General features: G+C 47.7%; 17 non-coding genes across 17 annotated transcripts; all 17 read right to left on the bottom strand.

Moving 5' to 3' along the window:
• Positions 1 to 1052: 1052 nt before the first annotated feature.
• On the bottom strand, positions 1053 to 1243 carry LOC142715778 (U2 spliceosomal RNA). The gene has a single exon (XR_012871114.1). It is a non-coding gene; the product is annotated as a U2 spliceosomal RNA (small nuclear RNA).
• Positions 1244 to 2547: 1304 nt separating this feature from the next.
• On the bottom strand, positions 2548 to 2738 carry LOC142715704 (U2 spliceosomal RNA). Its single transcript, XR_012871047.1, has one exon. It is a non-coding gene; the product is annotated as a U2 spliceosomal RNA (small nuclear RNA).
• Positions 2739 to 4038: 1300 nt separating this feature from the next.
• On the bottom strand, positions 4039 to 4229 carry LOC142715703 (U2 spliceosomal RNA). Its single transcript, XR_012871046.1, has one exon. It is a non-coding gene; the product is annotated as a U2 spliceosomal RNA (small nuclear RNA).
• A 1288-nt stretch (positions 4230 to 5517) lies between these two features.
• Positions 5518 to 5708, bottom strand: LOC142715775 (U2 spliceosomal RNA). The gene has a single exon (XR_012871112.1). It is a non-coding gene; the product is annotated as a U2 spliceosomal RNA (small nuclear RNA).
• Positions 5709 to 7000: 1292 nt separating this feature from the next.
• LOC142715701 (U2 spliceosomal RNA) lies at positions 7001 to 7191 on the bottom strand. Its single transcript, XR_012871044.1, has one exon. It is a non-coding gene; the product is annotated as a U2 spliceosomal RNA (small nuclear RNA).
• Positions 7192 to 8479: 1288 nt separating this feature from the next.
• Positions 8480 to 8670, bottom strand: LOC142715700 (U2 spliceosomal RNA). The gene has a single exon (XR_012871043.1). It is a non-coding gene; the product is annotated as a U2 spliceosomal RNA (small nuclear RNA).
• Positions 8671 to 9986: 1316 nt separating this feature from the next.
• Positions 9987 to 10177, bottom strand: LOC142715699 (U2 spliceosomal RNA). Its single transcript, XR_012871042.1, has one exon. It is a non-coding gene; the product is annotated as a U2 spliceosomal RNA (small nuclear RNA).
• A 1277-nt stretch (positions 10178 to 11454) lies between these two features.
• Positions 11455 to 11645, bottom strand: LOC142715770 (U2 spliceosomal RNA). The gene has a single exon (XR_012871107.1). It is a non-coding gene; the product is annotated as a U2 spliceosomal RNA (small nuclear RNA).
• Positions 11646 to 12925: 1280 nt separating this feature from the next.
• LOC142715697 (U2 spliceosomal RNA) lies at positions 12926 to 13116 on the bottom strand. Its single transcript, XR_012871041.1, has one exon. It is a non-coding gene; the product is annotated as a U2 spliceosomal RNA (small nuclear RNA).
• A 1312-nt stretch (positions 13117 to 14428) lies between these two features.
• On the bottom strand, positions 14429 to 14619 carry LOC142715696 (U2 spliceosomal RNA). Its single transcript, XR_012871040.1, has one exon. It is a non-coding gene; the product is annotated as a U2 spliceosomal RNA (small nuclear RNA).
• A 1297-nt stretch (positions 14620 to 15916) lies between these two features.
• On the bottom strand, positions 15917 to 16107 carry LOC142715647 (U2 spliceosomal RNA). The gene has a single exon (XR_012870995.1). It is a non-coding gene; the product is annotated as a U2 spliceosomal RNA (small nuclear RNA).
• A 1308-nt stretch (positions 16108 to 17415) lies between these two features.
• LOC142715695 (U2 spliceosomal RNA) lies at positions 17416 to 17606 on the bottom strand. The gene has a single exon (XR_012871039.1). It is a non-coding gene; the product is annotated as a U2 spliceosomal RNA (small nuclear RNA).
• Positions 17607 to 18898: 1292 nt separating this feature from the next.
• On the bottom strand, positions 18899 to 19089 carry LOC142715694 (U2 spliceosomal RNA). Its single transcript, XR_012871038.1, has one exon. It is a non-coding gene; the product is annotated as a U2 spliceosomal RNA (small nuclear RNA).
• A 1316-nt stretch (positions 19090 to 20405) lies between these two features.
• LOC142715693 (U2 spliceosomal RNA) lies at positions 20406 to 20596 on the bottom strand. The gene has a single exon (XR_012871037.1). It is a non-coding gene; the product is annotated as a U2 spliceosomal RNA (small nuclear RNA).
• A 1281-nt stretch (positions 20597 to 21877) lies between these two features.
• LOC142715692 (U2 spliceosomal RNA) lies at positions 21878 to 22068 on the bottom strand. Its single transcript, XR_012871036.1, has one exon. It is a non-coding gene; the product is annotated as a U2 spliceosomal RNA (small nuclear RNA).
• A 1300-nt stretch (positions 22069 to 23368) lies between these two features.
• Positions 23369 to 23559, bottom strand: LOC142715691 (U2 spliceosomal RNA). Its single transcript, XR_012871035.1, has one exon. It is a non-coding gene; the product is annotated as a U2 spliceosomal RNA (small nuclear RNA).
• Positions 23560 to 24851: 1292 nt separating this feature from the next.
• LOC142715689 (U2 spliceosomal RNA) lies at positions 24852 to 25042 on the bottom strand. Its single transcript, XR_012871033.1, has one exon. It is a non-coding gene; the product is annotated as a U2 spliceosomal RNA (small nuclear RNA).
• Between the last annotated feature and the right edge of the window lie 581 nt (positions 25043 to 25623).

The raw sequence follows: 25623 nt of genomic DNA, 5'->3' as shown, positions 1-25623 counted from the left end.
CTGCTGCCATGCAGATAAACACTGGCAGCGGCAGCAAGTGCATGCCCACAGCCACCCCTTGTTCCTTCACACCTTGTATCAGCTGTAATCCAGTCCAGTCCAGTGCTGCCTGCTGAGCAGCACTGACCAACACTGCCTGGGCCCAGGCTTTTATCTCTGAGGCCCCATTATGATGTCAGAAAGCTGGCTCTGGAATCCTGAGGGCTCCACTATGACACGTGCAAAGTTCCGTCTGAACTTTATATAAGACGGTGAGGCTCAGTCAGTCACTCAGTGTTGCCTGAGAGGGCAACACTGCAACAGCCGGCCGCCAGGCTGTCTTTTTTTTTGCACAGCTAGTTGCCTCCAGGAGGCCACAAGAGGGAGACAAGGGACTGCAAAATGGAAAATAGGCATCCACCAACTTTACAGACAACTTCTCCTTGCTCCTACAACCTCCATCCTTGCACAGTTTGTTATTCTTCTAGGTAACATAGTAACAAATCCAAATTGCTGCTCTCTTTGTAGGCAAGCAAGGCTTTGTTGCAACTGCAATTCTTACTTCTTCTTGAAATGTAGGGACGACAGTACATTCCATCACATCCATCTAGTGTACACAGGTAGGTCCATTGTGGCGGGCAGGCGAGCGGGCGGGCTGCTTTATTGGCTGTTTGCTGTTCCCCTACTCCACTCCACTATTTGACTGTTGTGCTGCATCAATCAATCAATCAATCAATCAATCAATCAATCAATCAATCAATCAATCAATCAATCAGTGGCTGGCTCAGGTGCAGCTCTTTAACTTACCTAAAAGGGAGGGCGGAGAGAAGACAAGGAAGGTGAATGAGGTGTTCCAATGTGAAATGCCGGAAACACAGAAACACAGACGACACACAACAAGAGGTGGCAATCTATTCATTAATTGCATTTAATCAATGAGCTCATTATCACTCATGCATTGTCCAACAGGTGTTGAAATAATGGGATTAAAAGGGGAGATCCCTTCAGAAAGACAGAAACAATAGCAAAGACAAAAAACACTTTTGGAATCTGCTTTTAGTCAACACATAAGGAAAGGGTGCTCCGGTCCTGGAAATACTGCAATACCAGGTCAATGCGTGGAGTGGACAGAGCAAGCTCTATTTCCATCTCCCTGTTCTAAAAATCCATTTAATATATGGTCCCCAGATAGGGGACGTATCAGATATTAAACTGATAAGAACAGATACTACACTTGATCTTAGCCAAAAGGCCGAGAAGCGATAACCCGAACGGGCCGCGCGTTGCCCGAGCCTGCCCGATACTGCTGTTCAGCCCTTGCAGCGATTCAGCCTACTTCTAGGCAATTCCATGGGGCCCTGCAGGCTCACACACTCACAGCTACACGGGAGGTGAATAAAGGCCGGAGAGGAAGCCAGACAGGATTTGCTTCTTTTGCTTGCACCACAATGCAGTGCTGAAAGAGGAGGAATCTACATAAAAACGCCTTCCTGGCAACGCCCAAATGCCCTGCTGCCATGCAGATAAACACTGGCAGCGGCAGCAAGTGCATGCCCACAGCCACCCCTTGTTCCTTCACACCTTGTATCAGCTGTAATCCAGTCCAGTCCAGTGCTGCCTGCTGAGCAGCACTGACCAACACTGCCTGGGCCCAGGCTTTTATCTCTGAGGCCCCATTATGATGTCAGAAAGCTGGCTCTGGAATCCTGAGGGCTCCACTATGAGACGTGCAAAGTTCCGTCTGAACTTTATATAAGACGGTGAGGCTCAGTCAGTCACTCAGTGTTGCCTGAGAGGGCAACACTGCAACAGCCGGCCGCCAGGCTGTCTTTTTTTTGCACAGCTAGTTGCCTCCAGGAGGCCACAAGAGGGAGACAAGGGACTGCAAAATGGAAAATAGGCATCCACCAACTTTACAGACAACTTCTCCTTGCTCCTACAACCTCCATCCTTGCACAGTTTGTTATTCTTCTAGGTAACATAGTAACAAATCCAAATTGCTGCTCTCTTTGTAGGCAAGCAAGGCTTTGTTGCAACTGCAATTCTTACTTCTTCTTGAAATGTAGGGACGACAGTACATTCCATCACATCCATCTAGTGTACACAGGTAGGTCCATTGTGGCGGGCAGGCGAGCGGGCGGGCTGCTTTATTGGCTGTTTGCTGTTCCCCTACTCCACTCCACTATTTGACTGTTGTGCTGCATCAATCAATCAATCAATCAATCAATCAATCAATCAATCAATCAATCAATCAATCAATCAATCAATCAGTGGCTGGCTCAGGTGCAGCTCTTTAACTTACCTAAAAGGGAGGGCGGAGAGAAGACAAGGAAGGTGAATGAGGTGTTCCAATGTGAAATGCCGGAAACACAGAAACACAGACGACACACAACAAGAGGTGGCAATCTATTCATTAATTGCATTTAATCAATGAGCTCATTATCACTCATGCATTGTCCAACAGGTGTTGAAATAATGGGATTAAAAGGGGAGATCCCTTCAGAAAGACAGAAACAATAGCAAAGACAAAAAACACTTTTGGAATCTGCTTTTAGTCAACACATAAGGAAAGGGTGCACCGGTCCTGGAAATACTGCAATACCAGGTCAATGCGTGGAGTGGACAGAGCAAGCTCTATTTCCATCTCCCTGTTCTAAAAATCCATTTAATATATGGTCCCCAGATAGGGGACGTATCAGATATTAAACTGATAAGAACAGATACTACACTTGATCTTAGCCAAAAGGCCGAGAAGCGATAACCCGAACGGGCCGCGCGTTGCCCGAGCCTGCCCGATACTGCTGTTCAGCCCTTGCAGCGATTCAGCCTACTTCTAGGCAATTCCATGGGGCCCTGCAGGCTCACACACTCACAGCTACACGGGAGGTGAATAAAGGCCGGAGAGGAAGCCAGACAGGATTTGCTTCTTTTGCTTGCACCACAATGCAGTGCTGAAAGAGGAGGAATCTACATAAAAACGCCTTCCTGGCAACGCCCAAATGCCCTGCTGCCATGCAGATAAACACTGGCAGCGGCAGCAAGTGCATGCCCACAGCCACCCCTTGTTCCTTCACACCTTGTATCAGCTGTAATCCAGTCCAGTCCAGTGCTGCCTGCTGAGCAGCACTGACCAACACTGCCTGGGCCCAGGCTTTTATCTCTGAGGCCCCATTATGATGTCAGAAAGCTGGCTCTGGAATCCTGAGGGCTCCACTATGACACGTGCAAAGTTCCGTCTGAACTTTATATAAGACGGTGAGGCTCAGTCAGTCACTCAGTGTTGCCTGAGAGGGCAACACTGCAACAGCCGGCCGCCAGGCTGTCTTTTTTTTGCACAGCTAGTTGCCTCCAGGAGGCCACAAGAGGGAGACAAGGGACTGCAAAATGGAAAATAGGCATCCACCAACTTTACAGACAACTTCTCCTTGCTCCTACAACCTCCATCCTTGCACAGTTTGTTATTCTTCTAGGTAACATAGTAACAAATCCAAATTGCTGCTCTCTTTGTAGGCAAGCAAGGCTTTGTTGCAACTGCAATTCTTACTTCTTCTTGAAATGTAGGGACGACAGTACATTCCATCACATCCATCTAGTGTACACAGGTAGGTCCATTGTGGCGGGCAGGCGAGCGGGCGGGCTGCTTTATTGGCTGTTTGCTGTTCCCCTACTCCACTCCACTATTTGACTGTTGTGCTGCATCAATCAATCAATCAATCAATCAATCAATCAATCAATCAATCAATCAATCAATCAATCAATCAGTGGCTGGCTCAGGTGCAGCTCTTTAACTTACCTAAAAGGGAGGGCGGAGAGAAGACAAGGAAGGTGAATGAGGTGTTCCAATGTGAAATGCCGGAAACACAGAAACACAGACGACACACAACAAGAGGTGGCAATCTATTCATTAATTGCATTTAATCAATGAGCTCATTATCACTCATGCATTGTCCAACAGGTGTTGAAATAATGGGATTAAAAGGGGAGATCCCTTCAGAAAGACAGAAACAATAGCAAAGACAAAAAACACTTTTGGAATCTGCTTTTAGTCAACACATAAGGAAAGGGTGCACCGGTCCTGGAAATACTGCAATACCAGGTCAATGCGTGGAGTGGACAGAGCAAGCTCTATTTCCATCTCCCTGTTCTAAAAATCCATTTAATATATGGTCCCCAGATAGGGGACGTATCAGATATTAAACTGATAAGAACAGATACTACACTTGATCTTAGCCAAAAGGCCGAGAAGCGATAACCCGAACGGGCCGCGCGTTGCCCGAGCCTGCCCGATACTGCTGTTCAGCCCTTGCAGCGATTCAGCCTACTTCTAGGCAATTCCATGGGGCCCTGCAGGCTCACACACTCACAGCTACACGGGAGGTGAATAAAGGCCGGAGAGGAAGCCAGACAGGATTTGCTTCTTTTGCTTGCACCACAATGCAGTGCTGAAAGAGGAGGAATCTACATAAAAACGCCTTCCTGGCAACGCCCAAATGCCCTGCTGCCATGCAGATAAACACTGGCAGCGGCAGCAAGTGCATGCCCACAGCCACCCCTTGTTCCTTCACACCTTGTATCAGCTGTAATCCAGTCCAGTCCAGTGCTGCCTGCTGAGCAGCACTGACCAACACTGCCTGGGCCCAGGCTTTTATCTCTGAGGCCCCATTATGATGTCAGAAAGCTGGCTCTGGAATCCTGAGGGCTCCACTATGACACGTGCAAAGTTCCGTCTGAACTTTATATAAGACGGTGAGGCTCAGTCAGTCACTCAGTGTTGCCTGAGAGGGCAACACTGCAACAGCCGGCCGCCAGGCTGTCTTTTTTTTGCACAGCTAGTTGCCTCCAGGAGGCCACAAGAGGGAGACAAGGGACTGCAAAATGGAAAATAGGCATCCACCAACTTTACAGACAACTTCTCCTTGCTCCTACAACCTCCATCCTTGCACAGTTTGTTATTCTTCTAGGTAACATAGTAACAAATCCAAATTGCTGCTCTCTTTGTAGGCAAGCAAGGCTTTGTTGCAACTGCAATTCTTACTTCTTCTTGAAATGTAGGGACGACAGTACATTCCATCACATCCATCTAGTGTACACAGGTAGGTCCATTGTGGCGGGCAGGCGAGCGGGCGGGCTGCTTTATTGGCTGTTTGCTGTTCCCCTACTCCACTCCACTATTTGACTGTTGTGCTGCATCAATCAATCAATCAATCAATCAATCAATCAATCAATCAATCAATCAATCAGTGGCTGGCTCAGGTGCAGCTCTTTAACTTACCTAAAAGGGAGGGCGGAGAGAAGACAAGGAAGGTGAATGAGGTGTTCCAATGTGAAATGCCGGAAACACAGAAACACAGACGACACACAACAAGAGGTGGCAATCTATTCATTAATTGCATTTAATCAATGAGCTCATTATCACTCATGCATTGTCCAACAGGTGTTGAAATAATGGGATTAAAAGGGGAGATCCCTTCAGAAAGACAGAAACAATAGCAAAGACAAAAAACACTTTTGGAATCTGCTTTTAGTCAACACATAAGGAAAGGGTGCTCCGGTCCTGGAAATACTGCAATACCAGGTCAATGCGTGGAGTGGACAGAGCAAGCTCTATTTCCATCTCCCTGTTCTAAAAATCCATTTAATATATGGTCCCCAGATAGGGGACGTATCAGATATTAAACTGATAAGAACAGATACTACACTTGATCTTAGCCAAAAGGCCGAGAAGCGATAACCCGAACGGGCCGCGCGTTGCCCGAGCCTGCCCGATACTGCTGTTCAGCCCTTGCAGCGATTCAGCCTACTTCTAGGCAATTCCATGGGGCCCTGCAGGCTCACACACTCACAGCTACACGGGAGGTGAATAAAGGCCGGAGAGGAAGCCAGACAGGATTTGCTTCTTTTGCTTGCACCACAATGCAGTGCTGAAAGAGGAGGAATCTACATAAAAACGCCTTCCTGGCAACGCCCAAATGCCCTGCTGCCATGCAGATAAACACTGGCAGCGGCAGCAAGTGCATGCCCACAGCCACCCCTTGTTCCTTCACACCTTGTATCAGCTGTAATCCAGTCCAGTCCAGTGCTGCCTGCTGAGCAGCACTGACCAACACTGCCTGGGCCCAGGCTTTTATCTCTGAGGCCCCATTATGATGTCAGAAAGCTGGCTCTGGAATCCTGAGGGCTCCACTATGACACGTGCAAAGTTCCGTCTGAACTTTATATAAGACGGTGAGGCTCAGTCAGTCACTCAGTGTTGCCTGAGAGGGCAACACTGCAACAGCCGGCCGCCAGGCTGTCTTTTTTTTGCACAGCTAGTTGCCTCCAGGAGGCCACAAGAGGGAGACAAGGGACTGCAAAATGGAAAATAGGCATCCACCAACTTTACAGACAACTTCTCCTTGCTCCTACAACCTCCATCCTTGCACAGTTTGTTATTCTTCTAGGTAACATAGTAACAAATCCAAATTGCTGCTCTCTTTGTAGGCAAGCAAGGCTTTGTTGCAACTGCAATTCTTACTTCTTCTTGAAATGTAGGGACGACAGTACATTCCATCACATCCATCTAGTGTACACAGGTAGGTCCATTGTGGCGGGCAGGCGAGCGGGCGGGCTGCTTTATTGGCTGTTTGCTGTTCCCCTACTCCACTCCACTATTTGACTGTTGTGCTGCATCAATCAATCAATCAATCAATCAATCAATCAATCAATCAATCAATCAATCAATCAGTGGCTGGCTCAGGTGCAGCTCTTTAACTTACCTAAAAGGGAGGGCGGAGAGAAGACAAGGAAGGTGAATGAGGTGTTCCAATGTGAAATGCCGGAAACACAGAAACACAGATGACACACAACAAGAGGTGGCAATCTATTCATTAATTGCATTTAATCAATGAGCTCATTATCACTCATGCATTGTCCAACAGGTGTTGAAATAATGGGATTAAAAGGGGAGATCCCTTCAGAAAGACAGAAACAATAGCAAAGACAAAAAACACTTTTGGAATCTGCTTTTAGTCAACACATAAGGAAAGGGTGCACCGGTCCTGGAAATACTGCAATACCAGGTCAATGCGTGGAGTGGACAGAGCAAGCTCTATTTCCATCTCCCTGTTCTAAAAATCCATTTAATATATGGTCCCCAGATAGGGGACGTATCAGATATTAAACTGATAAGAACAGATACTACACTTGATCTTAGCCAAAAGGCCGAGAAGCGATAACCCGAACGGGCCGCGCGTTGCCCGAGCCTGCCCGATACTGCTGTTCAGCCCTTGCAGCGATTCAGCCTACTTCTAGGCAATTCCATGGGGCCCTGCAGGCTCACACACTCACAGCTACACGGGAGGTGAATAAAGGCCGGAGAGGAAGCCAGACAGGATTTGCTTCTTTTGCTTGCACCACAATGCAGTGCTGAAAGAGGAGGAATCTACATAAAAACGCCTTCCTGGCAACGCCCAAATGCCCTGCTGCCATGCAGATAAACACTGGCAGCGGCAGCAAGTGCATGCCCACAGCCACCCCTTGTTCCTTCACACCTTGTATCAGCTGTAATCCAGTCCAGTCCAGTGCTGCCTGCTGAGCAGCACTGACCAACACTGCCTGGGCCCAGGCTTTTATCTCTGAGGCCCCATTATGATGTCAGAAAGCTGGCTCTGGAATCCTGAGGGCTCCACTATGACACGTGCAAAGTTCCGTCTGAACTTTATATAAGACGGTGAGGCTCAGTCAGTCACTCAGTGTTGCCTGAGAGGGCAACACTGCAACAGCCGGCCGCCAGGCTGTCTTTTTTTTGCACAGCTAGTTGCCTCCAGGAGGCCACAAGAGGGAGACAAGGGACTGCAAAATGGAAAATAGGCATCCACCAACTTTACAGACAACTTCTCCTTGCTCCTACAACCTCCATCCTTGCACAGTTTGTTATTCTTCTAGGTAACATAGTAACAAATCCAAATTGCTGCTCTCTTTGTAGGCAAGCAAGGCTTTGTTGCAACTGCAATTCTTACTTCTTCTTGAAATGTAGGGACGACAGTACATTCCATCACATCCATCTAGTGTACACAGGTAGGTCCATTGTGGCGGGCAGGCGAGCGGGCGGGCTGCTTTATTGGCTGTTTGCTGTTCCCCTACTCCACTCCACTATTTGACTGTTGTGCTGCATCAATCAATCAATCAATCAATCAATCAATCAATCAATCAATCAATCAATCAGTGGCTGGCTCAGGTGCAGCTCTTTAACTTACCTAAAAGGGAGGGCGGAGAGAAGACAAGGAAGGTGAATGAGGTGTTCCAATGTGAAATGCCGGAAACACAGAAACACAGATGACACACAACAAGAGGTGGCAATCTATTCATTAATTGCATTTAATCAATGAGCTCATTATCACTCATGCATTGTCCAACAGGTGTTGAAATAATGGGATTAAAAGGGGAGATCCCTTCAGAAAGACAGAAACAATAGCAAAGACAAAAAACACTTTTGGAATCTGCTTTTAGTCAACACATAAGGAAAGGGTGCACCGGTCCTGGAAATACTGCAATACCAGGTCAATGCGTGGAGTGGACAGAGCAAGCTCTATTTCCATCTCCCTGTTCTAAAAATCCATTTAATATATGGTCCCCAGATAGGGGACGTATCAGATATTAAACTGATAAGAACAGATACTACACTTGATCTTAGCCAAAAGGCCGAGAAGCGATAACCCGAACGGGCCGCGCGTTGCCCGAGCCTGCCCGATACTGCTGTTCAGCCCTTGCAGCGATTCAGCCTACTTCTAGGCAATTCCATGGGGCCCTGCAGGCTCACACACTCACAGCTACACGGGAGGTGAATAAAGGCCGGAGAGGAAGCCAGACAGGATTTGCTTCTTTTGCTTGCACCACAATGCAGTGCTGAAAGAGGAGGAATCTACATAAAAACGCCTTCCTGGCAACGCCCAAATGCCCTGCTGCCATGCAGATAAACACTGGCAGCGGCAGCAAGTGCATGCCCACAGCCACCCCTTGTTCCTTCACACCTTGTATCAGCTGTAATCCAGTCCAGTCCAGTGCTGCCTGCTGAGCAGCACTGACCAACACTGCCTGGGCCCAGGCTTTTATCTCTGAGGCCCCATTATGATGTCAGAAAGCTGGCTCTGGAATCCTGAGGGCTCCACTATGACACGTGCAAAGTTCCGTCTGAACTTTATATAAGACGGTGAGGCTCAGTCAGTCACTCAGTGTTGCCTGAGAGGGCAACACTGCAACAGCCGGCCGCCAGGCTGTCTTTTTTTTGCACAGCTAGTTGCCTCCAGGAGGCCACAAGAGGGAGACAAGGGACTGCAAAATGGAAAATAGGCATCCACCAACTTTACAGACAACTTCTCCTTGCTCCTACAACCTCCATCCTTGCACAGTTTGTTATTCTTCTAGGTAACATAGTAACAAATCCAAATTGCTGCTCTCTTTGTAGGCAAGCAAGGCTTTGTTGCAACTGCAATTCTTACTTCTTCTTGAAATGTAGGGACGACAGTACATTCCATCACATCCATCTAGTGTACACAGGTAGGTCCATTGTGGCGGGCAGGCGAGCGGGCGGGCTGCTTTATTGGCTGTTTGCTGTTCCCCTACTCCACTCCACTATTTGACTGTTGTGCTGCATCAATCAATCAATCAATCAATCAATCAATCAATCAATCAATCAATCAATTAATCAATCAATCAATCAATCAATCAATCAGTGGCTGGCTCAGGTGCAGCTCTTTAACTTACCTAAAAGGGAGGGCGGAGAGAAGACAAGGAAGGTGAATGAGGTGTTCCAATGTGAAATGCCGGAAACACAGAAACACAGACGACACACAACAAGAGGTGGCAATCTATTCATTAATTGCATTTAATCAATGAGCTCATTATCACTCATGCATTGTCCAACAGGTGTTGAAATAATGGGATTAAAAGGGGAGATCCCTTCAGAAAGACAGAAACAATAGCAAAGACAAAAAACACTTTTGGAATCTGCTTTTAGTCAACACATAAGGAAAGGGTGCACCGGTCCTGGAAATACTGCAATACCAGGTCAATGCGTGGAGTGGACAGAGCAAGCTCTATTTCCATCTCCCTGTTCTAAAAATCCATTTAATATATGGTCCCCAGATAGGGGACGTATCAGATATTAAACTGATAAGAACAGATACTACACTTGATCTTAGCCAAAAGGCCGAGAAGCGATAACCCGAACGGGCCGCGCGTTGCCCGAGCCTGCCCGATACTGCTGTTCAGCCCTTGCAGCGATTCAGCCTACTTCTAGGCAATTCCATGGGGCCCTGCAGGCTCACACACTCACAGCTACACGGGAGGTGAATAAAGGCCGGAGAGGAAGCCAGACAGGATTTGCTTCTTTTGCTTGCACCACAATGCAGTGCTGAAAGAGGAGGAATCTACATAAAAACGCCTTCCTGGCAACGCCCAAATGCCCTGCTGCCATGCAGATAAACACTGGCAGCGGCAGCAAGTGCATGCCCACAGCCACCCCTTGTTCCTTCACACCTTGTATCAGCTGTAATCCAGTCCAGTCCAGTGCTGCCTGCTGAGCAGCACTGACCAACACTGCCTGGGCCCAGGCTTTTATCTCTGAGGCCCCATTATGATGTCAGAAAGCTGGCTCTGGAATCCTGAGGGCTCCACTATGACACGTGCAAAGTTCCGTCTGAACTTTATATAAGACGGTGAGGCTCAGTCAGTCACTCAGTGTTGCCTGAGAGGGCAACACTGCAACAGCCGGCCGCCAGGCTGTCTTTTTTTTTGCACAGCTAGTTGCCTCCAGGAGGCCACAAGAGGGAGACAAGGGACTGCAAAATGGAAAATAGGCATCCACCAACTTTACAGACAACTTCTCCTTGCTCCTACAACCTCCATCCTTGCACAGTTTGTTATTCTTCTAGGTAACATAGTAACAAATCCAAATTGCTGCTCTCTTTGTAGGCAAGCAAGGCTTTGTTGCAACTGCAATTCTTACTTCTTCTTGAAATGTAGGGACGACAGTACATTCCATCACATCCATCTAGTGTACACAGGTAGGTCCATTGTGGCGGGCAGGCGAGCGGGCGGGCTGCTTTATTGGCTGTTTGCTGTTCCCCTACTCCACTCCACTATTTGACTGTTGTGCTGCATCAATCAATCAATCAATCAATCAATCAATCAATCAATCAGTGGCTGGCTCAGGTGCAGCTCTTTAACTTACCTAAAAGGGAGGGCGGAGAGAAGACAAGGAAGGTGAATGAGGTGTTCCAATGTGAAATGCCGGAAACACAGAAACACAGACGACACACAACAAGAGGTGGCAATCTATTCATTAATTGCATTTAATCAATGAGCTCATTATCACTCATGCATTGTCCAACAGGTGTTGAAATAATGGGATTAAAAGGGGAGATCCCTTCAGAAAGACAGAAACAATAGCAAAGACAAAAAACACTTTTGGAATCTGCTTTTAGTCAACACATAAGGAAAGGGTGCACCGGTCCTGGAAATACTGCAATACCAGGTCAATGCGTGGAGTGGACAGAGCAAGCTCTATTTCCATCTCCCTGTTCTAAAAATCCATTTAATATATGGTCCCCAGATAGGGGACATATCAGATATTAAACTGATAAGAACAGATACTACACTTGATCTTAGCCAAAAGGCCGAGAAGCGATAACCCGAACGGGCCGCGCGTTGCCCGAGCCTGCCCGATACTGCTGTTCAGCCCTTGCAGCGATTCAGCCTACTTCTAGGCAATTCCATGGGGCCCTGCAGGCTCACACACTCACAGCTACACGGGAGGTGAATAAAGGCCGGAGAGGAAGCCAGACAGGATTTGCTTCTTTTGCTTGCACCACAATGCAGTGCTGAAAGAGGAGGAATCTACATAAAAACGCCTTCCTGGCAACGCCCAAATGCCCTGCTGCCATGCAGATAAACACTGGCAGCGGCAGCAAGTGCATGCCCACAGCCACCCCTTGTTCCTTCACACCTTGTATCAGCTGTAATCCAGTCCAGTCCAGTGCTGCCTGCTGAGCAGCACTGACCAACACTGCCTGGGCCCAGGCTTTTATCTCTGAGGCCCCATTATGATGTCAGAAAGCTGGCTCTGGAATCCTGAGGGCTCCACTATGAGACGTGCAAAGTTCCGTCTGAACTTTATATAAGACGGTGAGGCTCAGTCAGTCACTCAGTGTTGCCTGAGAGGGCAACACTGCAACAGCCGGCCGCCAGGCTGTCTTTTTTTTGCACAGCTAGTTGCCTCCAGGAGGCCACAAGAGGGAGACAAGGGACTGCAAAATGGAAAATAGGCATCCACCAACTTTACAGACAACTTCTCCTTGCTCCTACAACCTCCATCCTTGCACAGTTTGTTATTCTTCTAGGTAACATAGTAACAAATCCAAATTGCTGCTCTCTTTGTAGGCAAGCAAGGCTTTGTTGCAACTGCAATTCTTACTTCTTCTTGAAATGTAGGGACGACAGTACATTCCATCACATCCATCTAGTGTACACAGGTAGGTCCATTGTGGCGGGCAGGCGAGCGGGCGGGCTGCTTTATTGGCTGTTTGCTGTTCCCCTACTCCACTCCACTATTTGACTGTTGTGCTGCATCAATCAATCAATCAATCAATCAATCAATCAATCAATCAATCAGTGGCTGGCTCAGGTGCAGCTCTTTAACTTACCTAAAAGGGAGGGCGGAGAGAAGACAAGGAAGGTGAATGAGGTGTTCCAATGTGAAATGCCGGAAACACAGAAACACAGACGACACACAACAAGAGGTGGCAATCTATTCATTAATTGCATTTAATCAATGAGCTCATTATCACTCATGCATTGTCCAACAGGTGTTGAAATAATGGGATTAAAAGGGGAGATCCCTTCAGAAAGACAGAAACAATAGCAAAGACAAAAAACACTTTTGGAATCTGCTTTTAGTCAACACATAAGGAAAGGGTGCACCGGTCCTGGAAATACTGCAATACCAGGTCAATGCGTGGAGTGGACAGAGCAAGCTCTATTTCCATCTCCCTGTTCTAAAAATCCATTTAATATATGGTCCCCAGATAGGGGACGTATCAGATATTAAACTGATAAGAACAGATACTACACTTGATCTTAGCCAAAAGGCCGAGAAGCGATAACCCGAACGGGCCGCGCGTTGCCCGAGCCTGCCCGATACTGCTGTTCAGCCCTTGCAGCGATTCAGCCTACTTCTAGGCAATTCCATGGGGCCCTGCAGGCTCACACACTCACAGCTACACGGGAGGTGAATAAAGGCCGGAGAGGAAGCCAGACAGGATTTGCTTCTTTTGCTTGCACCACAATGCAGTGCTGAAAGAGGAGGAATCTACATAAAAACGCCTTCCTGGCAACGCCCAAATGCCCTGCTGCCATGCAGATAAACACTGGCAGCGGCAGCAAGTGCATGCCCACAGCCACCCCTTGTTCCTTCACACCTTGTATCAGCTGTAATCCAGTCCAGTCCAGTGCTGCCTGCTGAGCAGCACTGACCAACACTGCCTGGGCCCAGGCTTTTATCTCTGAGGCCCCATTATGATGTCAGAAAGCTGGCTCTGGAATCCTGAGGGCTCCACTATGACACGTGCAAAGTTCCGTCTGAACTTTATATAAGACGGTGAGGCTCAGTCAGTCACTCAGTGTTGCCTGAGAGGGCAACACTGCAACAGCCGGCCGCCAGGCTGTCTTTTTTTTGCACAGCTAGTTGCCTCCAGGAGGCCACAAGAGGGAGACAAGGGACTGCAAAATGGAAAATAGGCATCCACCAACTTTACAGACAACTTCTCCTTGCTCCTACAACCTCCATCCTTGCACAGTTTGTTATTCTTCTAGGTAACATAGTAACAAATCCAAATTGCTGCTCTCTTTGTAGGCAAGCAAGGCTTTGTTGCAACTGCAATTCTTACTTCTTCTTGAAATGTAGGGACGACAGTACATTCCATCACATCCATCTAGTGTACACAGGTAGGTCCATTGTGGCGGGCAGGCGAGCGGGCGGGCTGCTTTATTGGCTGTTTGCTGTTCCCCTACTCCACTCCACTATTTGACTGTTGTGCTGCATCAATCAATCAATCAATCAATCAATCAATCAATCAATCAATCAATTAATCAATCAATCAATCAATCAATCAATCAGTGGCTGGCTCAGGTGCAGCTCTTTAACTTACCTAAAAGGGAGGGCGGAGAGAAGACAAGGAAGGTGAATGAGGTGTTCCAATGTGAAATGCCGGAAACACAGAAACACAGACGACACACAACAAGAGGTGGCAATCTATTCATTAATTGCATTTAATCAATGAGCTCATTATCACTCATGCATTGTCCAACAGGTGTTGAAATAATGGGATTAAAAGGGGAGATCCCTTCAGAAAGACAGAAACAATAGCAAAGACAAAAAACACTTTTGGAATCTGCTTTTAGTCAACACATAAGGAAAGGGTGCACCGGTCCTGGAAATACTGCAATACCAGGTCAATGCGTGGAGTGGACAGAGCAAGCTCTATTTCCATCTCCCTGTTCTAAAAATCCATTTAATATATGGTCCCCAGATAGGGGACGTATCAGATATTAAACTGATAAGAACAGATACTACACTTGATCTTAGCCAAAAGGCCGAGAAGCGATAACCCGAACGGGCCGCGCGTTGCCCGAGCCTGCCCGATACTGCTGTTCAGCCCTTGCAGCGATTCAGCCTACTTCTAGGCAATTCCATGGGGCCCTGCAGGCTCACACACTCACAGCTACACGGGAGGTGAATAAAGGCCGGAGAGGAAGCCAGACAGGATTTGCTTCTTTTGCTTGCACCACAATGCAGTGCTGAAAGAGGAGGAATCTACATAAAAACGCCTTCCTGGCAACGCCCAAATGCCCTGCTGCCATGCAGATAAACACTGGCAGCGGCAGCAAGTGCATGCCCACAGCCACCCCTTGTTCCTTCACACCTTGTATCAGCTGTAATCCAGTCCAGTCCAGTGCTGCCTGCTGAGCAGCACTGACCAACACTGCCTGGGCCCAGGCTTTTATCTCTGAGGCCCCATTATGATGTCAGAAAGCTGGCTCTGGAATCCTGAGGGCTCCACTATGACACGTGCAAAGTTCCGTCTGAACTTTATATAAGACGGTGAGGCTCAGTCAGTCACTCAGTGTTGCCTGAGAGGGCAACACTGCAACAGCCGGCCGCCAGGCTGTCTTTTTTTTTGCACAGCTAGTTGCCTCCAGGAGGCCACAAGAGGGAGACAAGGGACTGCAAAATGGAAAATAGGCATCCACCAACTTTACAGACAACTTCTCCTTGCTCCTACAACCTCCATCCTTGCACAGTTTGTTATTCTTCTAGGTAACATAGTAACAAATCCAAATTGCTGCTCTCTTTGTAGGCAAGCAAGGCTTTGTTGCAACTGCAATTCTTACTTCTTCTTGAAATGTAGGGACGACAGTACATTCCATCACATCCATCTAGTGTACACAGGTAGGTCCATTGTGGCGGGCAGGCGAGCGGGCGGGCTGCTTTATTGGCTGTTTGCTGTTCCCCTACTCCACTCCACTATTTGACTGTTGTGCTGCATCAATCAATCAATCAATCAATCAATCAATCAATCAATCAATCAATCAATCAATCAATCAGTGGCTGGCTCAGGTGCAGCTCTTTAACTTACCTAAAAGGGAGGGCGGAGAGAAGACAAGGAAGGTGAATGAGGTGTTCCAATGTGAAATGCCGGAAACACAGAAACACAGACGACACACAACAAGAGGTGGCAATCTATTCATTAATTGCATTTAATCAATGAGCTCATTATCACTCATGCATTGTCCAACAGGTGTTGAAATAATGGGATTAAAAGGGGAGATCCCTTCAGAAAGACAGAAACAATAGCAAAGACAAAAAACACTTTTGGAATCTGCTTTTAGTCAACACATAAGGAAAGGGTGCACCGGTCCTGGAAATACTGCAATACCAGGTCAATGCGTGGAGTGGACAGAGCAAGCTCTATTTCCATCTCCCTGTTCTAAAAATCCATTTAATATATGGTCCCCAGATAGGGGACATATCAGATATTAAACTGATAAGAACAGATACTACACTTGATCTTAGCCAAAAGGCCGAGAAGCGATAACCCGAACGGGCCGCGCGTTGCCCGAGCCTGCCCGATACTGCTGTTCAGCCCTTGCAGCGATTCAGCCTACTTCTAGGCAATTCCATGGGGCCCTGCAGGCTCACACACTCACAGCTACACGGGAGGTGAATAAAGGCCGGAGAGGAAGCCAGACAGGATTTGCTTCTTTTGCTTGCACCACAATGCAGTGCTGAAAGAGGAGGAATCTACATAAAAACGCCTTCCTGGCAACGCCCAAATGCCCTGCTGCCATGCAGATAAACACTGGCAGCGGCAGCAAGTGCATGCCCACAGCCACCCCTTGTTCCTTCACACCTTGTATCAGCTGTAATCCAGTCCAGTCCAGTGCTGCCTGCTGAGCAGCACTGACCAACACTGCCTGGGCCCAGGCTTTTATCTCTGAGGCCCCATTATGATGTCAGAAAGCTGGCTCTGGAATCCTGAGGGCTCCACTATGAGACGTGCAAAGTTCCGTCTGAACTTTATATAAGACGGTGAGGCTCAGTCAGTCACTCAGTGTTGCCTGAGAGGGCAACACTGCAACAGCCGGCCGCCAGGCTGTCTTTTTTTTGCACAGCTAGTTGCCTCCAGGAGGCCACAAGAGGGAGACAAGGGACTGCAAAATGGAAAATAGGCATCCACCAACTTTACAGACAACTTCTCCTTGCTCCTACAACCTCCATCCTTGCACAGTTTGTTATTCTTCTAGGTAACATAGTAACAAATCCAAATTGCTGCTCTCTTTGTAGGCAAGCAAGGCTTTGTTGCAACTGCAATTCTTACTTCTTCTTGAAATGTAGGGACGACAGTACATTCCATCACATCCATCTAGTGTACACAGGTAGGTCCATTGTGGCGGGCAGGCGAGCGGGCGGGCTGCTTTATTGGCTGTTTGCTGTTCCCCTACTCCACTCCACTATTTGACTGTTGTGCTGCATCAATCAATCAATCAATCAATCAATCAATCAATCAATCAATCAATCAATCAATCAATCAATCAATCAATCAGTGGCTGGCTCAGGTGCAGCTCTTTAACTTACCTAAAAGGGAGGGCGGAGAGAAGACAAGGAAGGTGAATGAGGTGTTCCAATGTGAAATGCCGGAAACACAGAAACACAGACGACACACAACAAGAGGTGGCAATCTATTCATTAATTGCATTTAATCAATGAGCTCATTATCACTCATGCATTGTCCAACAGGTGTTGAAATAATGGGATTAAAAGGGGAGATCCCTTCAGAAAGACAGAAACAATAGCAAAGACAAAAAACACTTTTGGAATCTGCTTTTAGTCAACACATAAGGAAAGGGTGCACCGGTCCTGGAAATACTGCAATACCAGGTCAATGCGTGGAGTGGACAGAGCAAGCTCTATTTCCATCTCCCTGTTCTAAAAATCCATTTAATATATGGTCCCCAGATAGGGGACGTATCAGATATTAAACTGATAAGAACAGATACTACACTTGATCTTAGCCAAAAGGCCGAGAAGCGATAACCCGAACGGGCCGCGCGTTGCCCGAGCCTGCCCGATACTGCTGTTCAGCCCTTGCAGCGATTCAGCCTACTTCTAGGCAATTCCATGGGGCCCTGCAGGCTCACACACTCACAGCTACACGGGAGGTGAATAAAGGCCGGAGAGGAAGCCAGACAGGATTTGCTTCTTTTGCTTGCACCACAATGCAGTGCTGAAAGAGGAGGAATCTACATAAAAACGCCTTCCTGGCAACGCCCAAATGCCCTGCTGCCATGCAGATAAACACTGGCAGCGGCAGCAAGTGCATGCCCACAGCCACCCCTTGTTCCTTCACACCTTGTATCAGCTGTAATCCAGTCCAGTCCAGTGCTGCCTGCTGAGCAGCACTGACCAACACTGCCTGGGCCCAGGCTTTTATCTCTGAGGCCCCATTATGATGTCAGAAAGCTGGCTCTGGAATCCTGAGGGCTCCACTATGACACGTGCAAAGTTCCGTCTGAACTTTATATAAGACGGTGAGGCTCAGTCAGTCACTCAGTGTTGCCTGAGAGGGCAACACTGCAACAGCCGGCCGCCAGGCTGTCTTTTTTTTGCACAGCTAGTTGCCTCCAGGAGGCCACAAGAGGGAGACAAGGGACTGCAAAATGGAAAATAGGCATCCACCAACTTTACAGACAACTTCTCCTTGCTCCTACAACCTCCATCCTTGCACAGTTTGTTATTCTTCTAGGTAACATAGTAACAAATCCAAATTGCTGCTCTCTTTGTAGGCAAGCAAGGCTTTGTTGCAACTGCAATTCTTACTTCTTCTTGAAATGTAGGGACGACAGTACATTCCATCACATCCATCTAGTGTACACAGGTAGGTCCATTGTGGCGGGCAGGCGAGCGGGCGGGCTGCTTTATTGGCTGTTTGCTGTTCCCCTACTCCACTCCACTATTTGACTGTTGTGCTGCATCAATCAATCAATCAATCAATCAATCAATCAATCAATCAATCAATCAATCAATCAGTGGCTGGCTCAGGTGCAGCTCTTTAACTTACCTAAAAGGGAGGGCGGAGAGAAGACAAGGAAGGTGAATGAGGTGTTCCAATGTGAAATGCCGGAAACACAGAAACACAGACGACACACAACAAGAGGTGGCAATCTATTCATTAATTGCATTTAATCAATGAGCTCATTATCACTCATGCATTGTCCAACAGGTGTTGAAATAATGGGATTAAAAGGGGAGATCCCTTCAGAAAGACAGAAACAATAGCAAAGACAAAAAACACTTTTGGAATCTGCTTTTAGTCAACACATAAGGAAAGGGTGCACCGGTCCTGGAAATACTGCAATACCAGGTCAATGCGTGGAGTGGACAGAGCAAGCTCTATTTCCATCTCCCTGTTCTAAAAATCCATTTAATATATGGTCCCCAGATAGGGGACGTATCAGATATTAAACTGATAAGAACAGATACTACACTTGATCTTAGCCAAAAGGCCGAGAAGCGATAACCCGAACGGGCCGCGCGTTGCCCGAGCCTGCCCGATACTGCTGTTCAGCCCTTGCAGCGATTCAGCCTACTTCTAGGCAATTCCATGGGGCCCTGCAGGCTCACACACTCACAGCTACACGGGAGGTGAATAAAGGCCGGAGAGGAAGCCAGACAGGATTTGCTTCTTTTGCTTGCACCACAATGCAGTGCTGAAAGAGGAGGAATCTACATAAAAACGCCTTCCTGGCAACGCCCAAATGCCCTGCTGCCATGCAGATAAACACTGGCAGCGGCAGCAAGTGCATGCCCACAGCCACCCCTTGTTCCTTCACACCTTGTATCAGCTGTAATCCAGTCCAGTCCAGTGCTGCCTGCTGAGCAGCACTGACCAACACTGCCTGGGCCCAGGCTTTTATCTCTGAGGCCCCATTATGATGTCAGAAAGCTGGCTCTGGAATCCTGAGGGCTCCACTATGACACATGCAAAGTTCCGTCTGAACTTTATATAAGACGGTGAGGCTCAGTCAGTCACTCAGTGTTGCCTGAGAGGGCAACACTGCAACAGCCGGCCGCCAGGCTGTCTTTTTTTTGCACAGCTAGTTGCCTCCAGGAGGCCACAAGAGGGAGACAAGGGACTGCAAAATGGAAAATAGGCATCCACCAACTTTACAGACAACTTCTCCTTGCTCCTACAACCTCCATCCTTGCACAGTTTGTTATTCTTCTAGGTAACATAGTAACAAATCCAAATTGCTGCTCTCTTTGTAGGCAAGCAAGGCTTTGTTGCAACTGCAATTCTTACTTCTTCTTGAAATGTAGGGACGACAGTACATTCCATCACATCCATCTAGTGTACACAGGTAGGTCCATTGTGGCGGGCAGGCGAGCGGGCGGGCTGCTTTATTGGCTGTTTGCTGTTCCCCTACTCCACTCCACTATTTGACTGTTGTGCTGCATCAATCAATCAATCAATCAATCAATCAATCAATCAATCAATCAATCAATTAATCAATCAATCAATCAATCAATCAATCAGTGGCTGGCTCAGGTGCAGCTCTTTAACTTACCTAAAAGGGAGGGCGGAGAGAAGACAAGGAAGGTGAATGAGGTGTTCCAATGTGAAATGCCGGAAACACAGAAACACAGACGACACACAACAAGAGGTGGCAATCTATTCATTAATTGCATTTAATCAATGAGCTCATTATCACTCATGCATTGTCCAACAGGTGTTGAAATAATGGGATTAAAAGGGGAGATCCCTTCAGAAAGACAGAAACAATAGCAAAGACAAAAAACACTTTTGGAATCTGCTTTTAGTCAACACATAAGGAAAGGGTGCACCGGTCCTGGAAATACTGCAATACCAGGTCAATGCGTGGAGTGGACAGAGCAAGCTCTATTTCCATCTCCCTGTTCTAAAAATCCATTTAATATATGGTCCCCAGATAGGGGACGTATCAGATATTAAACTGATAAGAACAGATACTACACTTGATCTTAGCCAAAAGGCCGAGAAGCGATAACCCGAACGGGCCGCGCGTTGCCCGAGCCTGCCCGATACTGCTGTTCAGCCCTTGCAGCGATTCAGCCTACTTCTAGGCAATTCCATGGGGCCCTGCAGGCTCACACACTCACAGCTACACGGGAGGTGAATAAAGGCCGGAGAGGAAGCCAGACAGGATTTGCTTCTTTTGCTTGCACCACAATGCAGTGCTGAAAGAGGAGGAATCTACATAAAAACGCCTTCCTGGCAACGCCCAAATGCCCTGCTGCCATGCAGATAAACACTGGCAGCGGCAGCAAGTGCATGCCCACAGCCACCCCTTGTTCCTTCACACCTTGTATCAGCTGTAATCCAGTCCATGCCAGTGCTGCCTGCTGAGCAGCACTGACCAACACTGCCTGGGCCCAGGCTTTTATCTCTGAGGCCCCATTATGATGTCAGAAAGCTGGCTCTGGAATCCTGAGGGCTCCACTATGACACGTGCAAAGTTCCGTCTGAACTTTATATAAGACGGTGAGGCTCAGTCAGTCACTCAGTGTTGCCTGAGAGGGCAACACTGCAACAGCCGGCCGCCAGGCTGTCTTTTTTTTTGCACAGCTAGTTGCCTCCAGGAGGCCACAAGAGGGAGACAAGGGACTGCAAAATGGAAAATAGGCATCCACCAACTTTACAGACAACTTCTCCTTGCTCCTACAACCTCCATCCTTGCACAGTTTGTTATTCTTCTAGGTAACATAGTAACAAATCCAAATTGCTGCTCTCTTTGTAGGCAAGCAAGGCTTTGTTGCAACTGCAATTCTTACTTCTTCTTGAAATGTAGGGACGACAGTACATTCCATCACATCCATCTAGTGTACACAGGTAGGTCCATTGTGGCGGGCAGGCGAGCGGGCGGGCTGCTTTATTGGCTGTTTGCTGTTCCCCTACTCCACTCCACTATTTGACTGTTGTGCTGCATCAATCAATCAATCAATCAATCAATCAATCAATCAATCAATCAGTGGCTGGCTCAGGTGCAGCTCTTTAACTTACCTAAAAGGGAGGGCGGAGAGAAGACAAGGAAGGTGAATGAGGTGTTCCAATGTGAAATGCCGGAAACACAGAAACACAGACGACACACAACAAGAGGTGGCAATCTATTCATTAATTGCATTTAATCAATGAGCTCATTATCACTCATGCATTGTCCAACAGGTGTTGAAATAATGGGATTAAAAGGGGAGATCCCTTCAGAAAGACAGAAACAATAGCAAAGACAAAAAACACTTTTGGAATCTGCTTTTAGTCAACACATAAGGAAAGGGTGCACCGGTCCTGGAAATACTGCAATACCAGGTCAATGCGTGGAGTGGACAGAGCAAGCTCTATTTCCATCTCCCTGTTCTAAAAATCCATTTAATATATGGTCCCCAGATAGGGGACGTATCAGATATTAAACTGATAAGAACAGATACTACACTTGATCTTAGCCAAAAGGCCGAGAAGCGATAACCCGAACGGGCCGCGCGTTGCCCGAGCCTGCCCGATACTGCTGTTCAGCCCTTGCAGTGATTCAGCCTACTTCTAGGCAATTCCATGGGGCCCTGCAGGCTCACACACTCACAGCTACACGGGAGGTGAATAAAGGCCGGAGAGGAAGCCAGACAGGATTTGCTTCTTTTGCTTGCACCACAATGCAGTGCTGAAAGAGGAGGAATCTACATAAAAACGCCTTCCTGGCAACGCCCAAATGCCCTGCTGCCATGCAGATAAACACTGGCAGCGGCAGCAAGTGCATGCCCACAGCCACCCCTTGTTCCTTCACACCTTGTATCAGCTGTAATCCAGTCCAGTCCAGTGCTGCCTGCTGAGCAGCACTGACCAACACTGCCTGGGCCCAGGCTTTTATCTCTGAGGCCCCATTATGATGTCAGAAAGCTGGCTCTGGAATCCTGAGGGCTCCACTATGACACGTGCAAAGTTCCGTCTGAACTTTATATAAGACGGTGAGGCTCAGTCAGTCACTCAGTGTTGCCTGAGAGGGCAACACTGCAACAGCCGGCCGCCAGGCTGTCTTTTTTTTGCACAGCTAGTTGCCTCCAGGAGGCCACAAGAGGGAGACAAGGGACTGCAAAATGGAAAATAGGCATCCACCAACTTTACAGACAACTTCTCCTTGCTCCTACAACCTCCATCCTTGCACAGTTTGTTATTCTTCTAGGTAACATAGTAACAAATCCAAATTGCTGCTCTCTTTGTAGGCAAGCAAGGCTTTGTTGCAACTGCAATTCTTACTTCTTCTTGAAATGTAGGGACGACAGTACATTCCATCACATCCATCTAGTGTACACAGGTAGGTCCATTGTGGCGGGCAGGCGAGCGGGCGGGCTGCTTTATTGGCTGTTTGCTGTTCCCCTACTCCACTCCACTATTTGACTGTTGTGCTGCATCAATCAATCAATCAATCAATCAATCAATCAATCAATCAATCAATCAATCAATCAATCAATCAGTGGCTGGCTCAGGTGCAGCTCTTTAACTTACCTAAAAGGGAGGGCGGAGAGAAGACAAGGAAGGTGAATGAGGTGTTCCAATGTGAAATGCCGGAAACACAGAAACACAGACGACACACAACAAGAGGTGGCAATCTATTCATTAATTGCATTTAATCAATGAGCTCATTATCACTCATGCATTGTCCAACAGGTGTTGAAATAATGGGATTAAAAGGGGAGATCCCTTCAGAAAGACAGAAACAATAGCAAAGACAAAAAACACTTTTGGAATCTGCTTTTAGTCAACACATAAGGAAAGGGTGCACCGGTCCTGGAAATACTGCAATACCAGGTCAATGCGTGGAGTGGACAGAGCAAGCTCTATTTCCATCTCCCTGTTCTAAAAATCCATTTAATATATGGTCCCCAGATAGGGGACGTATCAGATATTAAACTGATAAGAACAGATACTACACTTGATCTTAGCCAAAAGGCCGAGAAGCGATAACCCGAACGGGCCGCGCGTTGCCCGAGCCTGCCCGATACTGCTGTTCAGCCCTTGCAGCGATTCAGCCTACTTCTAGGCAATTCCATGGGGCCCTGCAGGCTCACACACTCACAGCTACACGGGAGGTGAATAAAGGCCGGAGAGGAAGCCAGACAGGATTTGCTTCTTTTGCTTGCACCACAATGCAGTGCTGAAAGAGGAGGAATCTACATAAAAACGCCTTCCTGGCAACGCCCAAATGCCCTGCTGCCATGCAGATAAACACTGGCAGCGGCAGCAAGTGCATGCCCACAGCCACCCCTTGTTCCTTCACACCTTGTATCAGCTGTAATCCAGTCCAGTCCAGTGCTGCCTGCTGAGCAGCACTGACCAACACTGCCTGGGCCCAGGCTTTTATCTCTGAGGCCCCATTATGATGTCAGAAAGCTGGCTCTGGAATCCTGAGGGCTCCACTATGACACGTGCAAAGTTCCGTCTGAACTTTATATAAGACGGTGAGGCTCAGTCAGTCACTCAGTGTTGCCTGAGAGGGCAACACTGCAACAGCCGGCCGCCAGGCTGTCTTTTTTTTGCACAGCTAGTTGCCTCCAGGAGGCCACAAGTGGGAGACAAGGGACTGCAAAATGGAAAATAGGCATCCACCAACTTTACAGACAACTTCTCCTTGCTCCTACAACCTCCATCCTTGCACAGTTTGTTATTCTTCTAGGTAACATAGTAACAAATCCAAATTGCTGCTCTCTTTGTAGGCAAGCAAGGCTTTGTTGCAACTGCAATTCTTACTTCTTCTTGAAATGTAGGGACGACAGTACATTCCATCACATCCATCTAGTGTACACAGGTAGGTCCATTGTGGCGGGCAGGCGAGCGGGCGGGCTGCTTTATTGGCTGTTTGCTGTTCCCCTACTCCACTCCACTATTTGACTGTTGTGCTGCATCAATCAATCAATCAATCAATCAATCAATCAATCAATCAATCAATCAATCAATCAGTGGCTGGCTCAGGTGCAGCTCTTTAACTTACCTAAAAGGGAGGGCGGAGAGAAGACAAGGAAGGTGAATGAGGTGTTCCAATGTGAAATGCCGGAAACACAGAAACACAGACGACACACAACAAGAGGTGGCAATCTATTCATTAATTGCATTTAATCAATGAGCTCATTATCACTCATGCATTGTCCAACAGGTGTTGAAATAATGGGATTAAAAGGGGAGATCCCTTCAGAAAGACAGAAACAATAGCAAAGACAAAAAACACTTTTGGAATCTGCTTTTAGTCAACACATAAGGAAAGGGTGCACCGGTCCTGGAAATACTGCAATACCAGGTCAATGCGTGGAGTGGACAGAGCAAGCTCTATTTCCATCTCCCTGTTCTAAAAATCCATTTAATATATGGTCCCCAGATAGGGGACGTATCAGATATTAAACTGATAAGAACAGATACTACACTTGATCTTAGCCAAAAGGCCGAGAAGCGATAACCCGAACGGGCCGCGCGTTGCCCGAGCCTGCCCGATACTGCTGTTCAGCCCTTGCAGCGATTCAGCCTACTTCTAGGCAATTCCATGGGGCCCTGCAGGCTCACACACTCACAGCTACACGGGAGGTGAATAAAGGCCGGAGAGGAAGCCAGACAGGATTTGCTTCTTTTGCTTGCACCACAATGCAGTGCTGAAAGAGGAGGAATCTACATAAAAACGCCTTCCTGGCAACGCCCAAATGCCCTGCTGCCATGCAGATAAACACTGGCAGCGGCAGCAAGTGCATGCCCACAGCCACCCCTTGTTCCTTCACACCTTGTATCAGCTGTAATCCAGTCCAGTCCAGTGCTGCCTGCTGAGCAGCACTGACCAACACTGCCTGGGCCCAGGCTTTTATCTCTGAGGCCCCATTATGATGTCAGAAAGCTGGCTCTGGAATCCTGAGGGCTCCACTATGACACATGCAAAGTTCCGTCTGAACTTTATATAAGACGGTGAGGCTCAGTCAGTCACTCAGTGTTGCCTGAGAGGGCAACACTGCAACAGCCGGCCGCCAGGCTGTCTTTTTTTTGCACAGCT

Source organism: Rhinoderma darwinii, unplaced genomic scaffold, assembly GCF_050947455.1.
Source record: "Rhinoderma darwinii isolate aRhiDar2 unplaced genomic scaffold, aRhiDar2.hap1 Scaffold_445, whole genome shotgun sequence".
NCBI lineage: Eukaryota > Metazoa > Chordata > Amphibia > Anura > Rhinodermatidae > Rhinoderma > Rhinoderma darwinii.
This window is presented reverse-complemented; position numbering and strand designations above follow the sequence as displayed.